Raw genomic sequence first — 12,642 nt, 5'->3', positions numbered from 1 at the left:
GAACGAACAAAAAAAACACAAAAATTAGCCGGGCGTGGTGGTGTGCGCCTGTGATCCCAGCTACTCGGGAGGATGAGGCAGGAGAATTGCTTGAACGTGGGATTGTGCCACTGATCTCCAGCCTGATGGACAGAGTAAGACTCTGTTTCAAAAATCGATGAGTAAATAAATAAATAATAAAAATACAAAAATTAGCTGGGTATGGTGGCTCACGTCTGCGATCTCAGCTACTAGGGAGGCTGACTCAGGAGAGAATGGCTTGAATCTGGGAGGTGGAGGGTACAGGGAGCGAAGTTCCTGACACTGCACTCCAGCCTGGGTCACAGAGCAAGCCTCCATCTCAAAAAAGAGGACCGCTTGGCACAGTGGCCTACGCCTGTAATCCCAGCACTTTGGGAGGCTGAGGTGGGTGGATCTTGAGGTCAGTAGTTTGAGACCAGCCTGGCCAACGTGGTGAAACCCTGTCTCTACTAAAAATACAAAAATTAGCTGGAAGTGGTGGCAGGCACCTGTAGTCCCAGCTACTTGGGAGGCTGGGGCAGAAGAATTGCTTGAACTCAGGAGGTGAGCTTGCACACAAGATCGTGCCATTGCACTCTAGTCTGGGTCACAGAGCAAGACTCTGCCTCAAAAAAAAAAAAAAAAAAAAAAAGAGGACCGTTTGAGCCTAAAAGATCTACGTTGGAAGTGCTACCCTACTCCAGCCTGGGCAAGAGAGACTCTGTCTTAGAAAAAATAAAAAATAAAAACAGAATCCCACCATCATCCAAGTCTGATTATAAGCATGCTCTGCAAATGTATTACCAAGATCAGCATCAACTTCACCGTTGCTTTCCTCAAACAGTAAACCTCTAAAAGGATGCACTTTCTTTTCTTTCAGACAACAGAAAGCGCTTCCCTCTAGAGGGTCACAGCATGGGATCTTCTTGCTCCAGCACCCTGGGTTTTTTGTAGAAATTTTCCTTGAACAGGTTAAAATAGAGACAAAAATAAAGATCTATTTATTGGCTCTGTTTGCATGTTTTCTGGAATCCAGAACATAGACCCCTAAAAAGACCATCTCCCGTTCCTTCCTACAAAGGCTCAGCAGTGGATTTTCAGCCAAGTGTTCACTTGATTTCCAGCACAGGGACACACAGTCCTGATCAGAGCAGTCAAAATGGAATCTACAATGTTGAAGAATATACATTGTTGCACACATGAACATCCTCCAGGACAGACTACAAGGGAGGCCTTAAAAGCTCCTAAAGAAACCCCGTCTCTACTAAAAATACAAAATTAGCCAGGCATGGTGGCGCAGTCCTATAATCCCAGCTACTCGGGAGGCTGAGGCAGAAGAATCACTTGAACCTGGGAGGCGGAGGGTGTGGTGAGCCGAGATCGTGCCACTGCACTCCAGCCTGGGCAACAGAGACCCTGTCTTAGATAAAAAAGAAAAACAAAACCCCAACATCATCCAAGTCTGATTATAAGCATGCTCTGCAAAGATATTACGAAGATCAGCATCAACTACAACGTTGCTTTTCTCAGACAGTAAGCCTCTAAAAGGAAGCACTTTCTTTTCTTTCAGACAACAGAAAGTGCTTCCCTCAAGAGGGTCACAGCCTGACATCTTCTTGCTCCGACGCCGTGGATTTTTTCCTGGAATTTTCTTTGACCAAGTTAAAATAGACACAAAAATAAAGATGCATTTATTGACCCTGTTTGCATATTTTATGGAATCCAGAATATAAACCTCTATAAGGACCATCTGCAGTTCCTTGCTTCAAAGGCTCAGCAGGTTAGCCTTGTTCATCAAGGGGCAATCCTCCTGAGTTTTGTCCCCAAAGAGAAAAAGCAATGCCTACTACACATACCTTTAACCAAGAGAATTGGGCAGGATTTCTGGAGAACAGCAATGGATTTTAAGCCAAGTATTCACTCGAGTTCCAGTACAGGACCCACAGTCACGAAGGGAGCATCCAAAATGGAGTCTACGATGTTGAAGAATATACACTGTCATATGCACAAACACTCTCCAGAGTAGACCACAGGCTAGGATGTAAAAACTACTCAATAAAATTTGAGCAGAAATACACAAGTACAAGTGGGGCCCAGTGGCTCAGACCTCTAACTCCTCGAACTTTAGGAGGCCCAGGCAGGAGGATCACCTGCCTCAGGAGCTTGAGACCAGCCCCGGCAACATGGTGAGACCCCATGTGTACAAAAATTACAGAAGTTAGCCAGGTGTGGTGGTGCATGCCTGGAGACACTAATTCAGCAGGCTTAGGTGGGAGGTGGAGGTTGCAGTAAGCCGAGATCACACCACCACACTCCATCTTGGGTGACAGAGGCAGACATTGTCTCAGAAAAAACCGCACACACACGCGCACACACACACACACACACACCCAAAGTGATATCGGAATATTCTCTGTGTTTAGAAGAGTATTTTGTGTGTACATAATATATAAGAATATAAAATGAAATATACATCATGTATTTTTGAGACCCTGTCTCAAAGAAAGTTCCAAATATTGCATGCTTATAGGAAGAATAATTCCTACACATAACTGCTTGCTTTGGAAGTACACATAAAAAAATTTAAATGACATAGAATACCCTGGCCACTGCACAAAGGCGAAACCCAAGTCCATGCTGGTCCCATATTCATCTAATTATTTTTATTTTTATTTATTTATTTATTTAGAGACAGAGTCTCACACTGTTGCCCAGGCAGGAGTGTAACCGTGCGATCTCTGCTCGCTGTAACCTCCGCCTCCCAGATTCATGTGATTCTCCTGCCTCAGCCTCCCGAGTAGCTGGGATTACAGGTGCGTGCCACCACACCCGGCTAATTTTTGTATTTTTAGTAGAGACGGGGTTTCACCATGCTGGCCAGACTGGTCTCGAACAACTGACCTCAGGTGATCCTCCTGTCTCAGCCTCCCAAAGTGCTAGAATTACTGGTGGAAGTCACCATACCCAGACTAGTCCCATATTTAAAATTAGGAAAAAGCAAAAGATGCCCACACCTCAACAGCAATGTTCGAGTACATCTCAAATACATTGCACATCCCATCTGCAAGGGACGCTGAGGTCCCCTTCAATTCTACGTGAACCCACGTGAGGTTCTATAAACCAGTGCCTGAATAATTTCTACGTAGGAAAAGTTGTTGATAGCCGGGCGTGTTGGCTCACACCTGTATTCACAGCACTTTGTGAGGCTGAGGCAGGTGGACCAACTGAGGTCAGGAGTTCCAGACCAACCTGGCCAACATGGCAAAACCCTGTCTCTATTAAAAATACAAAAAGTAGCCGGGCGTGGTGGCACATGGTTGTAGTCCTAGCGACCCGTGAGGCTGAGGCAAGAGAATCGCTTGAACCTGGGAGGCAGTGGTTGCAGTGAGCTGAGATCACGCCATTGCACTCCAGCCTGGGCGACAGAGTGAGACTCTGCCTCAAAAAATAATAATAATAATAAAATAAATAAATAAATAAAAGGTGTTGAGGACTGGAAGAACACGCATCGCTCACTGTGGCAACAAGAAGAGCTGCTGTGCATTCCACCTGTTACGAGGGAGCCCCTTCTAGGGTCCTCAAGATTTTTGTGAAAACAACTGGTTTTGTTGCATGCTACATTTATCACTGTGACTGAGATTCATCTTGTCTACAACAGTTTCTTATATTAGCCACAGCTAATATAAGACACATTTGACATCTTAGCAAGTAACTGGCATTTAGATGCAAGGTTTAAGCCCATTGGAATGGTACCTTGGAATCGTTACCCAAAGAAAATAGGATAAACATGGCAGCTACAGTCAAAGAACTCACTGGGGTTGGCATTAGTGGGTGAGGGTTGAATCAACTACACCCTTCCTGCAGAGAAAGCAGGTCTATTCCAAGAAATGATGGCAAGATGTTGGGGAAAAACAAATTTCAGTGTTATGGACAAGCAGATTACACTAAAAAGACACGAGTGAACAGGAACAAAAAGAAATTGTATCAATACGGACACCCATTGGGGATTACAGAATAGACTGGATGGACTTGGAGGATTACCCACTCTCTTAATGAAGGAACCATGGTTTGGATTGATTATACTAAATTGATGGGAGGCCACTGTATGACATGACCAACCCAAATGAAGTCTGTGGGACCAGGTGCTATGTAATCTGTTTTTAAAGAAATGGGATCTTGCTATGTTGGCCCAGGCTGGAGTGCAGTGGCTATTCAAAGGTGGGATCTGTGCATGCTATAGCCTTAAAATCAAAGGACCCTCCCACCCCGGCCCCTGCAGTAACTGGGACTGTGTGCCCCATGATGCCTGGCCAAGTCAACTATCTTTGAAATGGGTCATCAGGACAAGGTGGCTCACACCTGTAGGATCGCTTGAGCTCAGTAGTTGAGACCGTCCTGAGCAACAGAGACCCCATCTCTACCAAAAATTAAAAGCTGAACCAAGTGTTGTGTCACACCCCATGAAATCCCAACTACTTGGGAGGCTGACTCAGGAAGACCACTTGAGGCTGGGCACAGTGGCTCATGCCTGTAATACCAGCACTTTGGGAAGCCAGGGAGGCAGATCACTTGAAGTCAGGAGTTGAGAACAGCCCAGCAAACATGGTGTAACCCCATCTCTGCTAAAAATACAAAAATTAGCATGACATGGTGGTGGGCGCCTGTAATCCCAGCTACGTGGGAGGCTGAGGTGGCAGAACTGCTGGAACCTGGGAGATGGAGGTTGCAGTGAGTGGAGATTGTCCTACTGCACTCCAGCCTGGGTCACAGAGCCAGATTCCATCTCTAAATGAATGAATCAATGAATGAATGAATGAATAAATAAATAAATAAATAAATAAATAAATAGGGGGTCTCTTGGGCCCAGGAGAGCTAGGTTGGAACTGCCACTGCACTCCAGCCTGGGCAACAGAGACCCTGTCTTGGAAAAAAACAAAATCAGAACCCCAACATCATCCGAGTCTGATGATGAGCGTGCTCTGCAAATGTATTACCAAGATCAGCATCAACTTCAACGCTGCTTTACTCAAACCGCAACAGTCCAAAGGGAAGCACTTTCTTTTCTCTCAGACAACAGAAAGTACTTCCCTCTGGAGGGTCACAGCCTGAGATATTCTTACTCCAGCACTCTGGGTTTATTGTTGGAATTTTCCTTGACCAGGTTTAAATGGACACAAAAATAAAGATGCATTTCCTGGCCCTGTTTGCATGTTTTCTGGAATCCAGAATATAAACCCCCTAAAAGGACCATCTCCAGTTCCTTCTTTCAAAGGCTCAGCAGGTTAGCCTTGTTCATCAAGGGGCAATCCTCCTGAGTTTTGCCCCCAAAGAGAAAAAGCAATGCCTACTACTCATACCTTATCTTTAACCAAGAGAATCGAACTGAATTTCTAGAGAACAGCAATGGATTTTGAGCCAAGTGTTCACTTGAGTTCCAGTATAGGCACACGTAGTACCCATGGGGGCATCCAAAATGGAATCTAAGATGTCGAAGAATGTACACTGTCACACACACAAACATCCTCCAGGAGAGAGCACAGGCTACGCTGTAAAAGCCCCTCAATAAAAAAATACACAAGTACCTGTTGGGTGCGGTGGCTCACATCTCTAACCCCAGCACTTCAGGACGCCGAAGTGAGAGGATCACTTGAGCTCAAGAGTTCCAGACAAGCCTGGGCAACATGGTGAAGCTTCATCTGTAGAAAAAATACAAAAGTGAGCCAGGTGTGGTGGTGCATGCCTGTAGACACTAATTCAGGAGGCTGCGGTGGCAGGTGGAGGTTGCAGTGAGCCAACATTGCACCACTGCACTCCAGCCTCGGCGATATAGTCAGGCCGTGTCTTGAAAAAATTAGAAACACATACACACACACACACACAAAGACACACACTCAAAGTGATAGTCTCCTGCCTCACCCTCCGGAGTAGCTGAGACTACAGGCGTGTGCCACCAGGCCTGGCTAATTTTTTGTATTTTTAGTAGAGACATGGTTTCACCATGTTGGCCAGTCTGGTCTCGCCCTCCTGATCTCAAGTTATCCACCCGCCTCGGCCTCACAAACTGCTGGGATTACAGGCGTGATCCACCGCACCTGGCCATACATCATATATTTTTGAGACCCTGTCTCAAAAGAAAGAAAGTTCCATATACTGTATGCTCACAGAAAGAATAATTCCTACACATAAGTCCTTGCTTTGGCAGCACACACCCCCGTCTCTAAAATACAAAACCTAAATCAAGTGTGCGTTGATAACGTGGTCATACACCCTGTATTTCAGCTTCATTTACCCAATAAAAACTCAAAGCCCATGCACTCCACCTCTGTGCTCTTGCTAAGCAATGCACATCCCATGTGCAAGGGACACTGAGGTCCCCTTCAACTCTACCTCAAGTCAAGTCAAGTGAGGTTCTGTAAACCAGTGCGGGCGTAACTTCCACGGAGTAAAAGGTGTTGAGGGCTGGACGAACAGGCATCACTCACTATGGCAACAAGAGCGGATGTGCATCCCACCTGTTACTAGGGAGGCCCTTCTAGGGTCCTCAAGGTTTTTGTGAAAGTATCTGTGGTTTTGTCCCATGTGACATTTATCACTGCAACGGAGATTCATCTTGTCTATAATAGCTTGTTTCTCATATTAGCCACAGCAAACATTTCACAGCTTACCAAGAAATTTGCATTTAAATGTGAGGTTTTGCAGGTTGGAATGGTACACTGGAAAAATTACCTGCAGAAAACAGGATAAACAGTGCAGCTGCAGTCACAGCACTCACTACGGTTGGCATGAGTGGGTGAGGGTTGAATCAACAACACCCTTCCTGCAGAAAAAGGTCTATTCCGAGAAATAAGTGGAAGCTGTTAGGCAAGAAAAATTTTCAATGTCAGGGACGAGCAGATTAAATTAAAAAGACAGGAATGGGCCGGGCACGGTGGCTTACATCTATAATCCCCAGCACTGTGGGAGGCCAAGGAGGCAGATCACTTGAGGTCAGGAGTTGAGACCAGCCCCGCAAACATGGTGAAACCCCGTCTGTGCTAAAAATACAAAAACTGGCAGGTCATAGTGGTGGGCATTTGTAATCCCAGCTACTAGTGACACGGAGGTGGGAGAATTTCTGGAACCTGGGAGGCAGAGGATGCAATGAGTGGAGATCATCCCACTCTACTCCAGCCTGGGTGACAGAGCCAGGCTCCATCTCAAAAATGAATACACAAATAAATAAAAAGAGGATCACTTGAGCCCAAGAGAGCTAGGTTGGAAGTGCCACCACACTCCAGCCTGGGCAACGGAGACCCTGTCTTAGAAAAACACAAAACCAAAACATAACCCCGCTATCATCCAAGTCTGATGATAAGCATGCTCTGCAAATGTATTACCAAGATCAGCATCAACTTCAACACTGCTTTTCTCAAACCGTAACCCTCAAAAGGGAAGCGCTTTCTCTTCTTTCTGACAACAGAAAGCGCTTTCCTTTGTAGAGTCACAGCCTGAGATCCTCTTGCTCCAGCACTCTGGGTTTCGTGTTGGAATTTTCTTTGACCAGGTTTAAATGGACAGAAAAATAAAGATGCATTTAGTGGCCCTGTTTGCATGTTTTCTGGAATCCAGAATAAAAACCCTGAAAAGGACCATCTCCAGTTCCTTGCTTCAAAGGCTCAGCAGGTTAGCCTTGTTCATCAAGGGACAATCTTCCCGAGTTTTGTTCTCAAACAGAAAAAGCAATGCCTACTAGACATACCTTATACTTAACCAAGAGAATTAGACTGGATTTCCAGAGAACAGCAAATGGATTCTGAGCCAAGTGTTCATTTGAGTTCCAGTGCGGAGACACACAGTCCCACTGGAAACATCCAAAATGGAATCTAAGATGTTGAACTATATACATTGTCGCACACACAAACATCCTCCAGGATAGACCACAGGCTAGGTGGTAAAAGCTCCTCAATAAAATTTGAGCAGGAATACACAAGTACCAGTTGGGTGTGGTGGCTCATACCTCTAATCCCAGCATATCAGGAGGCCAAGGCAGGAGATTCACTTGAGCTCAGGAGCTCAAGACCAGCGTGTACAACACGGTGAAACCCTGTCTGTAAAAAAATACAAATGTAGGCCAGGTGTGGTGGTGCATGCCTGTAGACACTAATTCAGGAGGCTGAGGTGGGAGGTAGAGGTTGCAGTGAGCCAAGATTGAAACACTGCACTCCAACCTGGGCGACTGAGCCAGATCTTGTTGCAAAAAAAATCTAAAAAAACACACAAGCAAAAACAACCCCAAAGTGTTATCAGTCATCTCTGTGTGTAGAAGAGTATTTTTTGTGTATATAATTATATATATGGCTATATGATGAAATATACATCATTTATATGTATACACACAAACACACCCATATATATATTTTTTTTTTTTGAGACAGTCTCTCTCTATATATAAATATATATGTATATATATATATTTTTTGAGACAGTCTTATTCTCTCGCCCAGGCTGGAGTGTGGTGGCGTGATCTTGGCTCACTGCAACCTCCATCTGTCCGTTCAAGTGATTCTCCTCCCTCAACTTCCCCAGTAGATGGGAATACAGGCGTGCGCCACCATAGCTGGCTAATTTTTTGTATTTTCAGTAGAGACAGGGTTTCACCATGTTGGCCAGGCTGGTCTCAAACTCCTGACCTCAAGTGATCCACTCGCCTCAACCTGCCAAAGTGTTGATATTGCAGGCATGAGCCACCGCTCATGTCGTATACACACAAAAACTGCTCATATACTCATGCGCCTGGCTGTACATCATTTATTTTTCAGACCCTATCTCAAAAAAAAAGAAAGTTCCATATACTGTATGCTCACATAAAGAATTACTCCTACACATAAATGTTTGCTTTGGCAGCACACATAAGAAATGAATGGAGTGACAGAGATCACCATGGCCCCTGTACAGAGGTGATGCCCAAATTCATGATGGGTCTCATATTGAAAATTAAGATCAAAGGCCGGGTGCAGTGGTTCATGACTGTAAACCCAGCACTTTGGGAGGCCGAGGCAGGTGGATTACGAGGTCAGGAGATGGAGACCATCCTGGTCAACACGGTGAAACCCCATCTCTGCTAAAAATACAAAAATTAGCCGGGCGTGGTGGCATGGGCCTGTGCTCCCAGCAACACAGGAGACTGAGGTGGGAGAACCACTTCAACCCGGGAAGGGGAGATTGTAGTGAGCAGAGATCGTGACCCTGCAAAGAGGACCACCTGAGCCCAAGAGAGCTAGGTTGGAAGTGCCACTGCTCTCCAGCCTGGGCAAAAGAGACCCCGTCTTAGAAAAGAAACAAACCAGGAACAAAACCCCACCCTCATCCAAGTCTGATGATAAGCACGCTCTGCAAATGTATTACCAAGATCAGCATGAACGTTAACGTTGCTTTTCTCAAACTGTAATCCTCTAAAAAGATGCACTTTCTTTTCTTTCAGACAACAGAAAGCGCTTCCCTCTAGAGGGTCACAGGCTGAGATCTTCTTGCTCCGGCACCATTGATTTTTTGTTGGAATTTTCCTTGACCAGGTTAAAATGGACACAAAAATAAAGATGCATTGATTGGCCCTGTTTGCATGATTTCTGGAATCCAGAACATAAACCCCTATCAGGGCCATCTCCAGTTTCTTGTTTCAAAAAGCAATGCCGACTATACATACCTTATATTTAACCATGAGAATTGGGCTGGATTTCTAGAGAACAGCAATGGATTTTGAGCGAAGTGTTCACTCGAGTTCCAGTACAGTGACACACAGTCCCGACGGGGGCATCCAAAATGGAATCTAAGATGTTGAAGAATATGCATTGTCACACACACAAACACCCTCCAAGAGAGACCACAGGCCAGGCTGTAAAAGCTCCTCAATAAAATGAGCAGAAACACACAGGTACAGGTGAGGTGTGGTGGCTCACACCTCTAAACCCAGCGCTTTAGGAGGCTGAGGCAGGAGTATCACTTGAGTTCAAGAGTTTGAGACCAGCCTGGGCAACACGGTGATACCTCATGTGTAGAGAAAACAGAAAAGTTAGCCGGGCGTGGTGGTGTGCGCCTGTAGACAGCTACTCAAGAGGCTGAGGTGGCAGGTGGAGGTTGCAATAAGCTGAGATGGCACCACTGCACTCTAGCCTGGGTGACAGAGCCAGACCTTATAAAAAAAAACAAAAAACAAAAACACACACACACACCCATAAAAATTACCCCAAGTGATACGAGAGTATTCTCTGTGTATAGAAGAGTGTTTTGTGTGTATATGACTATGTTACATGTATAATAAGAATATGATAAAATATATATTTTTGAGACCGTACATCAATAAAAATTAAGTTCCATATACTATGTGCTCACATGAAAAATAATTCCTACACATATGTGCTTGCATTGGCAGCACACATTAAAAAAAATTAGAGGCTCGGCTGGGTGGCTTACACCTATAATCTCAGCATTTTGGGAGGCTGAGGCAGGCAGATCACCTGAGGTCAGGAGCTGGAGACTAACCTGGCCAATGTGGTGAAACTCCATCTCTGCTAAAAATGCAAATATTAGCCAGGTGTCGTGGCACGTGCACCTGTAATCCCATCTACTTGGGAGGCAGAGGTTGCAGTGAGCAGATAACATGCCACTGCACTCAAGCCTGGGCCAGAGACAGAGACTCTGTTTCAAGAAAAAAAAAAAAAAAAGCAAGCACGGGACCACTTGAGCCCAAGAGATCTAGGTTGGAAGCGCCACCGCACTCCAGCCTGGGCAACTGAGACCCCGTGATGCAAAACAACTAAACAAAAACAGAACCCCAACATCATGCAAGTCTGATGATAAGCACGCTCTGCAAATGTGTTACCAAGATCAGCATCAACTTCAACGTGGTTTTTCTCAAACAGTAACGCTCCAAAAGAAGGCACTCTGCTTTCAGACAACAGAAAGTGCTTTCTTTTGGAGAATGACTGCATGAGATCTTCTCGCTCCAAAACTCTGGGTTTTTTGACGGAATTTTCCTTACCTGGTTAAAATGGACACAAAAATAAAGATACATTTATTGACTCTCTCTGCATGTTTTCTGGAATCCAGAATATAAACCCCTAAAAGGACCATCTCCAGTTCCTTGCTTCAAAGGCTCAGCAGGTTAGCCTTGTTCATCAAGAGACAATCCTCCTGAGTTCTGTCCCCAAAGAGAAAAAGCAATGCCTACCACACATACCTTATATTTAACCATGAGAATTGGGCTGGATTTCTAGAGAACAGCGATGGATTTGAAGCCAAGTGTTCACATAAGTCCCAGTACAGGGACACACAGTCCCCATGCGAGCATCCAAAATGGAATCTAAGATGATGTTTAAGAATATACACTGTTGTACACACAAACATTCTCCAGGATAGAACACAGGCTAGGCCATAAAAGCTCCTCAATAAATTTTTTTTTTTTTTTTTTTTTTGAAACAAAGTCTCACTTTGTCACCCAGGCTGTAGTGCAGGGCCGTGATCTCAGCTCACTGCAAGCTCTGCCTCCAGGTTTCCAGCAATTCTCCTGTCTCAGCCTCTGGGTACCTGGGATTATAGGCACGTGCCATGATGCCCACCTAATTTTGCATTTTTAAAAATTTTTTTTCTTTTTTTTCTTTTCTTTTTGTGGAGAACAGGGTCTCACTATATTGCCCAGGCAGGTCTCAAACTCCTGGGCTCAAGCTATCCTCCTGCCTCTGCCTCCCTAAGAGCTGGGATTACAGGCGTGAGCCACCGCGCCCGGCTAATTTTTGTACTTTTAGTGGAAATGAGGTTTCGCCATCTTGGCCAGGCTGGTCTCAAACTCCTGACTCCAGGTGATTAGCCTGCTTTGGTCTCCAAGAGTGCTGAGACGACATGCCTGAGCTACCGTGCCTGGCCTGCAGACAGCTATTCCAGAGGCTGCGGTGGGGCATGGAGGTTGCAGTGGGCCAAGACTGCAACACTGCACTGCAGCCTGGGTGACAGAGCCAGACCTTGTCTCATAACACACACACACACACACACACACACACACACACACACACACACACGAAGGAAAAAAAACCCAAAGTGATACAAGAGTATTCTGTGTGTGTAGAAGAGTATTGTGTTAATCATTATATTATCTATATAAGATGATATGATAAAATGTGTATCATATATAAGACACTGCCCCCAGAAAAGGAAGTTCTATATACTCAATGCTCACACGAAGAGTAATTTCTCCACCTAAGTGCCTTCTCTGGCAGCATATGTTAAAAAAAAAAAATGACAGAGATTCCCACGTCCCCTGCACAAAGTGACAGCCAAATTCATGATGGTCCCATATTTAAAATTAGAAAAAACAAATGCCTACACCCACAGCCAATCATTTCTACTTCAAGTACATCTCAAGTATACTGTTAATCTGAAATACAAATTTAACCAGGTTTCCCTGCTCTGGGAAGCCCCCTTTGGTAATTCAGTTAAGGGTCTCCTTTGGAAGGTAATGGGTAGGAACATGGAGATGTCAGCCAAGGGAAGTGACTCTCAGGGATTTCTATGGATTATGCAGACAACCTGCCAGATCCCAAACTTCCCCAAAAGATCCTAAGTCCAGGCAGGAAGGACCACTGGGGTCCAGAAACCAAATGAAGTGGCCCT

The sequence above is a fragment of the Pan paniscus genome, chromosome 20 (assembly GCF_029289425.2).
Source record: "Pan paniscus chromosome 20, NHGRI_mPanPan1-v2.0_pri, whole genome shotgun sequence".
NCBI classification, from domain to species: Eukaryota; Metazoa; Chordata; class Mammalia; order Primates; family Hominidae; genus Pan; species Pan paniscus.
The sequence above is the reverse complement of the archived record's forward strand: the minus strand, read 5'-3'. Positions refer to the sequence as shown.